We start from the raw sequence: 10,593 nt of genomic DNA, 5'->3' as shown, positions 1-10,593 counted from the left end.
GAAGTTGGATTTGTTACCTATGGTTCCTTTACTAATAATTTTACCCATGTTGTTATCTCCGAAGGTGATATATCCTTTGTCTAGACTAGTGAACTTAGAGAATTGAGATGAATCTTCGGTCATATGCCTTGAGCATCCACTATCAAGGTACCATCTCTTGCTCCTAGCTTATGACGATAAACATTTCTCGTCTCTAATAGCCATTAGTGCATAGTGAGCAACTTGCTTAGTGTTGGTTTGCTCCTCTTCTTCAGATGCACTTGAGTCATCCCACGTTGCTTTAAGAGCCTTCTTCTTCTTTGGTTGTTTCTTCTTTACTTAGGGACATTTGCTTTTGAAATGTCCCAGCTTCTTGTATTCGTAGCATATGACTTGTTCTTTCCTGGGTTCAAATTTATTTTTAGTATCATTTCTAATTTTATTCCTTTTTATGAATTTTTTGAACTTTCTTGTCAAGAGTGCCAAGTCATCATCATAGTCCTCATCACTTGAATTTTCTTTCAAGTGGTCTTCTTGAGTTCTTAGTGTCATATCCTTCCTGTTCTTTGGAAGGTTGTTCTTAAGCTCTTTATAAGCATTATAAGTCATCTCATAGGTCATTAGTGACCCGATTAGTTCTTTAAGAGGAAAGTTACTTAAATCATTGGCCTCTTGAATGACCATTACTTTAGGGTCCCAACTCTTTGGAAGGGATTTTAAAATTTTATTAATAAGTTCAGAATCCAAGAAATTTTTACTAAGTCCTTTTAGACCATTGACGTCATTTGTAAATTGAGTATATATATCTCCAATGGTCTTACCTGGTTTCATCTGAAACAACTCATAAGTATGGACAAAAAGATTAATTTTTGACTTCTTTACTCTACTAGTGTAAATAGATACTCAATTGAACTCATTTTTATCTAAACCACAAAACAAGGCATTCATAGCCTTAGCATTTAAAGTGAATGTCTTCTTTTCTAACTCAATCCAATCGTTCATTGGAATAGAAGACTTTTGAAAACCATTTTTGATAATGTTCCATAGGTTAAAATCTGTAGAAATTAGAAAAATCCTCATTTTAGTCTTCCAATATGTGTAACATGTTTCATTAAACATGACAGACGTGTAATTGAGTGACCCTCTTGGTTGCCAGCAAATGGCAACTCTCTTAGGTTTTAAACCAAAAAAGAGTGATCGAGCTCTGATACCAATTGTTAGGATCAAGAGTGGCACTAGGGGGGGGGGGGGGGGGTGGGGGTGAATTAGTGCAGCGAAAAAAAAGCATTGATTTCGAAAAATATGTGTTTCTATTCAATTCATTTCGTAAAGATATTGAACTTGAAAGCTTTCGTAAGAGTGCAAAGAGAAGGTTAAGGAAGTTTGCAGTAATGTAAATTGTATAAATAGAAAAGCAAACTAGAATTTAGAGTGGTTCGGTCGTTGTGACCTATATTCATTTCCAATTCCTCCTCCGTCGAGGTTACTGGTGTCTACTAATGGTCTTCCTTCAATAGGCGAAGACTAACCACCTTTTTACAGCGCTTTCTCCTTTTCATGGGTTTAGGAGATAATCCTTACAAGTCTCATATCTCTCTTGAATGATCTCAATACTTGAATTGAAAGTTATCTGTTAGAACCCTTGCAGATTCTAAACTTGGGGTTGATCTCTTTAGGGGATCGGCCTCCTTGGAACTCTATAGGGGTTCCTCCCTCCAAGTTGCTGCTCAAAGGCTGCAGAAAAGATTCATCTATTGCTTATGAAAAGAGAAGGAATACATGGCTATTTATAGGGCTTCTAAACCCTAACTCCTAATATGACTCCTACTTAAGACTCTTACTTCTAACCAACTCCTAATAGGACTCCTACTCAAGACTCCTATTCCCTTACAACTCCTAATTCTTCTCTAAGAAAAAACCTTCTACATGAATGCCCCTCACAATTAGGACTCTCCTAGCTAGAGTCCTAACAGAATGTTCCTCTCAATTAGGACTCTCCTAGCTAGAGTCCTAACATTTTTACATGAATGTCCCTCTCAATTAGGACTCTCCAAGCTAGAGTCCTAACATTATCACTTTTTTAAATTTGAGTTTACGTTAATTCAATATGGTATATTGATAGGGGGAGTTTAGTTAAACTCTATCATCAATTGGTTGTCATCATCAGAAAGGGGGACATTGTTGACTCTTAGATTTTGATGATGAAATCAATTGGTGAAGTTATGATCTAATGTGCATTTGAGTGACATAGGACTAACTTCGATCATGGAAAGATAAATCAATTAAAGTAGGAGAATCAAATATTGAGCTAGAGTGGAATATGTCAGAAGATTAGACGTTGGGCCTAAGGATCAATCGACATGATGATAGAAGGACTTCGTGCTATAAGTTTAGGCATCGAGCCGAAAGAATCGAACATTGCACGAAGATTGGATGTTGCGGAAGTCAACATATCGAAGAAGAGGACGATGCACCGAAGGATCCGATGAAGCATCGGATAAACTAATTGTTGAATCTCGGATTTTGATGATGAAGTCAATTGTCATTTGTTATCTAATCTATATGTTGAGATAAGTGTGTAGGATTAACTACGATGAAAGTAAGATATGCAGCAGGAGTTGCGCCGGAGTCAAGCCAATGATCATGTTGGGAGTTTGAGAGTTCGACGGAAGTTCGGACAGTCGTCGGAGGTTCTGCGGGAACAAATCCGAGAAGTCCATGAGCTTGCCAAAGAAGCTTGTCGGAACTCGCCAAGTGGATCGTCGCAAGTCCAGGAGTTTGCCGGAAGTCCGCAGGAGCATCACCAAGGGTTCATCAGATGATCGACGGAAGTTCGCCGGAAGCTCGCCGGAAAAAGCGATTGACGCACCGGAGCAAGTTGTAGTAAATGTCTTAGGAAATATCGTAGTTAGCACAATAATTAAGTTGGAAATGAGAGGTGATCCCATTAACTTATTCTTAGGGCAATTGGGCCCCTGAAAAACCCAAATTGGGCCGAATGGATCAACCCATTCGGACCCTGATTTTTGCCAAGCGGTTGAACCGCCCCAGCCAGGCGGTGGCACCACCTGGGCTCAGTCTCCGAGCGAGACTGGGCGGTGCAACCGCCCCTGACAGGAGGTGGCACCGCTTGAGCTCGGTCTTCGAGCTCTGGCAGGAGGTGCAACCGCCTCAGTCAGGCGGTGGCACCGCCTGAGCTCGGTCTTCGAGCTCTGGCAGGAGGTGCAACCGTGTTGAATCTCGTATTTTGATGATGAAACTACTTGATATATGTTTATGATTTAATCTGTATTTTGAGTGACGCAGGATGCTTCGATCTGGACGAGACAATTAAAGCAGGAAAATCATGTTGTGCCGAAGGAACATGTCAGAAGATTGGACGTCGGGCCGGTGGATCGGTCGACGTATCGACAGAAGGCTTCAGGCAGTGGACTCGGGCATCGGGCCAAGAAGAGCAGGTATTGTGCTAAGGATATCGGAGTTGCGGAGTCAACTGGCCGATTGGACAATAGGCTGCAGGAAAGGACGATGCGCCGAAGAATCGGACGAAGCGTCGAGGGACCAATGACATGCCGGACAACTTGGTTAATTGCTTAGGATTAATTGTCTCGATCGAAGTTTTTGTTTTGAGTGTGCAGGATTAACTACAATGAAAGTAAGACATGCAGCAGGAGTTGCGCCGAAGTCATGACAATGATCACGTTGGGAGTTCGAGAGCTCGACGGAAGTTCGAACAGTCGTCGGAGGTTCTGCGGGAACAAATCCGAGAAGTCCAGAAGCTTGCCAAAGGAGCTCATCGGAACTTGCCAAGTGGATTGTCGCAGTCCAGGAGTTTGCTGGAAGTCCGCAGGAGCATCACCGAGGGTTCATCGGATGATCGACGGAAGTTCGCCGGAAACTCGTCGGACGAAGCGAGTGACGCACCGAAGCAAGCTACAGAATATGTCGTAGAAAATAATCATAGTTAGCACTTTGATTTAGTTAAAAATGGGAGGTGATCCCATTAGCTTAATCCTGGGGCAATTGGGCCCCTGAAGAACTCAAATTGGGTCGAATGGTTCAACCCATTCGGACCCAGGTTGCTGTGGGAGGTGCAACCGCCCAGGCAGGGAGGTAGCACCGCCCAGGCTATGTCTCCCAGCGAGACTGGGCGGTGCAACCGCCCCAGCCAAGAGGTGCAACCGCCCAGGGCTCAGTCTCCGAGCGAGACTGGGCGGTGCAACCTCCTCTGTCAGGAGGTAGCACCGCCAGAGCTCAAGTTTCGAGCTCTGCCAAGCAGTGCAACCTCTCCAGTCAAGCGGTGCAACCGCCTGAGCTCGATCTTCGAGCTCTGGCAGAGCGGTGCAACCGCCCCTGACAGAGAGGTGCAACCGCCTAGGCTCAGTCCTCGAGCTCTGCCAGGCGGTGCAACCTCTCCAGTCAGGAGGTGCAACCGCCTGATCCCGGAATTTCGGGATTTGATCGTTTTGAGCTCCAAATTTGAACTGGGTTGGGGCCTATAAATACCCCACCCATTCAGCACTGAAAAGATACAGACCTACACTGAATTCTTGATCTTTTCTGTGATTCTAAGAGCTCAAATTTGTGTAAAGTCCAAAAGTTCTCCTCTTTCTGTTCTTCAAGTCTTGAGTTGTAAAGAGAGGAGAGAAAGGTTCTGTAAGGGTTGTCTCCTGAGCCCGTTAAAAGGAGTGAAACTGTAAAAGGGCAATTGGCCTTCGCCTATTGAAGGAAGGCCTCTAGTTGACGTCGGTGACCTCGTCGGTGGAGGAAGCCAAAAGTGGAGTAGGTCAAGACTGACCGAACCACTCTAAATCTCTGGTTTGCTTTTATTTTGAGCACTTTATCATTACTGCAAACCTCCTACATAGCTACTGCTCTCTGCGCTTTTACGAACAAGTTTCTAAGTTCTAATCTTTCCGAATATGCATTCAGACGTAAATCGGTGTTTTCGTACGATCTTTACATTGCAGTTTACATTTACGTTTTGATTCTATTTATAACTGCAAACTGTCTTCTGCGCTTTTACGAACGAGTTTCTTTGCAGTTTACGTTTACGTTTTGATTCCATTTATAACTGCAAACTGCCTTCTGCGCTTTTACGAACGAGTGTCTAAGTTCAAATCTTTCTGAATCTGCGTTTAGACGTAAACTACGTTTTGACGTAAAACTGTGTTTAGACACAAACTGCGCTTAGACGCAATCTGAGCTTAGACGCAAACTGTGCTTAGATGCAAACTGCGCTTAGACGCAATCTGCATTTAGACGCAAACTGCATTTAGACGCAAACTCCATTTAGACGCAAACTGCGTAAACTACGCTTAGACGCAAACTGTGTTTAGACGTAAACTGCACTTAATCATAAGTAATCTTAGAATTGGCTTTCGCATCAAAATAGTTTTTATCGAACGAACGCAGCTTTCGTTTTTAATCGCTGAAAGATTTCCGCTGCACTAATTCACCCCCCCCCCCCCCCCTTTTAGTGCTCTTGATCCTAACAAACCGCCCCTGACAGGAGATGGCACCGCCCAGAGGCTCAGTCTTCGAGCTCTGCCAGGCGGTGCAACCGCCTCAGTCAGGAGGTGCAACCGCCAGATCCTGAAATTCCGGGAATTGATAGTTTTGAGCTCGAAATTCAAACTGGGTTGGGGCTTATAAATACCACACCCTTTCAGCACTAAAAGAGCACCAAAAACACACCAAAATCCTGATCTTATTCTGTGATTTTTAGAGCTCAAAATTGTTGTAAAGGCCAAAATTTCTTCTCCCTCTTTTCTTCCAAGTTCTAATCTTTAAAGAGAGGAGAGAAAATTCAGTAAGGGTTGTCTCCTAAGCCCGTCAAAAGGAGTGAAACTGTAAAAGGGTGGTTGGCCTTCACCTATTGAAGGAATGCCTCTAGTGGACGTCGGTGACCTCGTCGGTGGAGGAAGCCAAAAGTGGATGTAGGTCAAAATTGACCAAACTACTCTAAATCTCGGTTTGCATTTACTTTGAGCATATTATCTTTACTGCAAACCTCCTCAAAAGCTTACTGCTTTCTACGCATATACGATTGGGTTTCAAGCCTTGCACTTTCCGAATCGGCGTTTAGACATAAATCAATTTTATCGTACGATCATCATATTTCAATTTGCGTTTATGTTTTGATTTCTATCATAACTGCAAACTGCCTTTATGTCCTTGCTTTAACTGCATCTTGCTTAATCAAGTGATTTACGAATCAGCATTTAGACATAAATCAATTTTTTCGTACGAATATCATATTTCAGTTTGCACCTACTCTATGATTTGAACCATAACTGCAAACTGCATTTATATCTTTGCTGCATCTCGCTTAATCAATAGTTAAAGTGATTTATGAATCGACTTTCTTACTGAAATCACTTTTATCGAACGAACGTAGTTTTTTTAATCGTATAAGGTTTTTCGCTACACTAATTCACCCCCCCCCCCCCCCCCTCTTAGTGCTCTTGATCCTAACAATTGGTATCAGAGCGGGGTTAACTCTCAAACGGATTAAAACCCAAGAGAGATGGCATACGCCGGAAACCAAGAGGGCCATTCTATTACACGTCCACCCATGTTCAATGGGACGGACTACACCTATTGGATTTTCGAAGTCTTCTATTCCAATGATCGATTGGAATGAATTGGAGAAGAAGGCTTTCGCTCTTAATGCAAAGGCTATGAATGCCTTATTTTGTGCACTTGATAAAAACAAGTTCAACTGTGTTTTGGTTTGTGAAACCGCATTTGATATTTGGCACACACTCGAAGTGACTCACGAAGGCACAAGTAGAGTGAAAGAGCCAAAAATCAATCTTTTGATACATTCTTTTGAACTTTTCCGGATGAAACCGAGTGAGACTATTGGTGACATGTTTACCCGTTTCACGGATGTCGTCAACGGTCTAAAAGGACTCGGAAAAAGTTTTTCGGATTTTGAGGTCGTAAATAAGATTCTAAGATCCCTTCCTAAGAGTTGGGATCCTAAAGTCACTACTATTCAAGAGGCGAAAGATCTAAACAACTTCCCTCTTGAAGAACTAATCGGGTCATTAATGACCTATGAGATGACTTGCAAAGCTCATGAAGAGCAAGAAGACATCCTTCCAAAGAACAGGAAGGATATGACACTTAGAACTTCAGAAGACTACTTGAGAGAAAACTCAAGTGATGAGGACTGTGACGATGACTTGACACTTCTAACAAGAAAATTTAAAAAATTTATTAAAATAAACAAGTTTAAGAATGAAACAAAAAATAAAATTGAACCCAAGAAGGACCAAGTTATTTGCTATGAGTGCAAAAAGCCAGGACACTACAAGAGTGATTGTCCCCAAGTCAAAAATAGAACATCAAAGAAGAAGGCGCTCAAAGCAACGTGGGATGACTCGAGCGTGTCCGAAGAAGAGGAGTCCAACACCGAGCAAGTTGCTCATTACGCCTTAATGGCCATCAGGGAGGAGGTAACGAATTTAATAGATACAGATTTATCATTTGATGAATTATTAAATACCTTCCATGACTTATTTGATGAATGCAAGATTATTAGTAGAAAATACAAATTGCTAAAAAAGGAGCATGATAGTCTTACTTGTAATTTCGATAAGTTAAAAACTGAATGTCATGATAGTTTAGGTTCATGCATAAAATGCCATGATCTAAAAACTCTCCAAAAGGAAAACTTGCTACTTAAAGACACCTTAAAGAAATTCGAGGTTGGTAGCAAGTCTTTGAACATGATCCTTGCAAACAAGGGTCACGTTCCCAAAAGAAGTGGAATCGGATTTGTGAGAAGTACTCACCAAAATCCAACCACCTTCATAAAAGGCCCCATCTTACATGTTCGACACCAAAGCAAATGCAACTTTTGTTGCAAACTTGGACACAAAACGTATTATTGTCCATTCAAGAAAATTAGTCCGAACAGATTAATTTGGGTTTCTAAAGGAACCATGATAAATTCTATGCAACATGATAAAAAATGTAGATCTATTTTTTAGGCACCCAAAAGCAAATGGGTATCTAAAGATCATCCTTTCTTGTAAAGACATAAAACATCATAAGCTGGGAGCAAGAAATAATATCCTGCTCTTTGGATTCTCGATATTCATGACCCGAGATCCAAAAAGAACTCGCGATGCTCTCTAGCCTAAATAACAAAAGAGGATTAGAAAATTAAAATTACAAATGTGATATAGATACAATCCTATTTGATCCCTCAGAATTGGAAACCCATGATTCTCACTTCACATATCCTCTAGATTTTCGAACCCATTGATGTCATCCGTTCATAACTTTCAAATCCAACTATATCATGAACTGACTAAGTTTGTCATAAACTTGCAAGGCTTACCAACTTGAACAATCTGTCACAAACATGTGTACGACATTGAGAGTATGCGCGTCAAAAGATCTATCTTGATTGTGCAAAAGTTCTTATCTTAAAATGAAAATTCTTACGTAATTACGTAAGTAAAGTTGATTGATCCACAAATAAAAATTCAACTCAAAGTCAAAAACATTCAAATCAGACCACACAGCAGTCAGAACCATGCTCACTGCTTGCAGCGGTTGCACCGCCCTAGCTGGAGGTAGCACCTCCGGCTATCACATATTGCAAGCGGTTGCACCGCCCTAGCCAGCGGTGCAACCGCCCGCAATTCTGCCTCCTTTTAACCCGAGCTAGGGCCGGTGGTGGAACCGACCCCAACTCATTCCCTTCCATTCTTTACTCTTCCAAAGCTTCTCCACCTCCATTTCTCCCCTCACAGCATCCCAAATACTCCTCATTTCGAAGTAAAATATCAACAATCTCTCCTTCTCTTGAAGATCTCACTAAGGTATTCTCTAAGAAGCCCTTAAATTCTGTTTTTGATTCATTTACTCTTGCTCATTACTATCCTCCTAAACAGCAGTAGTTATGAGGTCTAGAAGATCATCAAGGGACAAAGGGAAGAGGAGATTAGTGGAAGACTTTAATCTTACCCTTTTTGATTCAAAATATCATGCTGAAAAGTTTTCCTCTTTCGAATTTAGAAGTGTCAATAAGGGAAAACATGTAGATTTAGATGAACTAAGAGACTTAGAGACAATCCAATGGTTTGCAAACCTAGATCTACTCCCTATTTTACAAATTAATGAACCCATCTATCCAAGACTTGTTAGATTGTTTTACAATAATATACAAGTAGATGAAGAAGAAAGAATGTCTACCTATTTCTTAGGACAACACATCTCCATTACGGATAAACTCATTTGCGACATGATAGGTATTCCCATAAAAAAATAGAGGACTTTACTTTAGAGGATCATGGGATGATGAAACTGTTGGGACAACATATGTTGAAGCCTTAGGAACAATTTTTGCCAATCCCAATTTAGCGATTGTTCCTAAAAGTTGTGAACATCTATTACCATTAAACACTAAGGTACTTCATCATATCCTAACTAGCATCATTCTCCCTAAACAATACCATCATGATGAAGTAAGCCAAATAGAATTAGGAACTATGTATTGGATCATGAAAGGACATGACATCTGTCTTGGTTATCTTATCTAACAAAACATGTTAGAACTATCTAAGAAAGACATGATGCTTCCATATGGTGGTATAATCACTAGAATACTGAAAGCCTACAATATTCCAATACCATCCGACGAAGAAGTAATAAAAGTAGATAGGTTTAGTATAATAAATAAAAATCTACTTTACCGATTGAGATGTGTTTATAGAAACGGTAACTGGGTTAGAATGCCTAGAAGAACCGATCCCCCTCAACCTGAACCAGAACCAGAAACACCAGTCTTTAGGGGTACTCAATCTCCTCTGATCTGTCCCTTTGAGGAAACACATTCATTTGAGCAAGCTCCTGCATCATCTGTCGAAGATATTGGGATTCGGATGGACCGATTTGAATAAAGACAAGAACGACTTGAACATCGACAAGATCAAATCCTATTTGAGCTGCAGCAAATTCATCGACAATTTGACTCTTTATTTAGGCATTTTAATTTTTCACCTCTTGAATGAGCTTATATGTGTATTGTAAACTCTTTATGTTACTCACCATGATCACAATGCCCTGTGCCTTGATCTTTGATATGGTTACCTGATGTATTTATTTGTGAGCAGAGTTACAAACATCACTCATTGTTTAATCTCGTTACTCATTGTCGGATTTTATATTGAAACTAAATATTTTTATAACCACCTTGAAAACCTTGTGCCTTGGTTTCCATGATAAATATGATTTGAGAAAATGATACACCAATGTAGTTGATGCATCATGTTATTATATTGCCATAATACTAAACATCAACTAGCTGATATTTTTACAAAACCTCTAAGTGAAGAACAATTTGATTTCATAAGAAGAGAATTAGGAATGTTGATGTGTCCGAATACATAAACTAGTTAAAATTATTTTTCGGACTTTATTGAATGATCAAATTACTTGATTGCCATTATATGCCTAAATAACATGTTGGAAATTATATGTTGAAATATAAAAATTTCCATAACAATAAGCATGTTTTGTCTTCATGATTGTATTTGAAAATCTATAGCATAGTCTTGTCTGACTGCATGAAAGTGTTAATTTCATTTTCGG

Source organism: Musa acuminata, chromosome BXJ3-5, assembly GCF_036884655.1.
Source record: "Musa acuminata AAA Group cultivar baxijiao chromosome BXJ3-5, Cavendish_Baxijiao_AAA, whole genome shotgun sequence".
In the NCBI taxonomy this organism is placed as follows: Eukaryota; Viridiplantae; Streptophyta; class Magnoliopsida; order Zingiberales; family Musaceae; genus Musa; species Musa acuminata.
The sequence above is the reverse complement of the archived record's forward strand: the minus strand, read 5'-3'. Positions refer to the sequence as shown.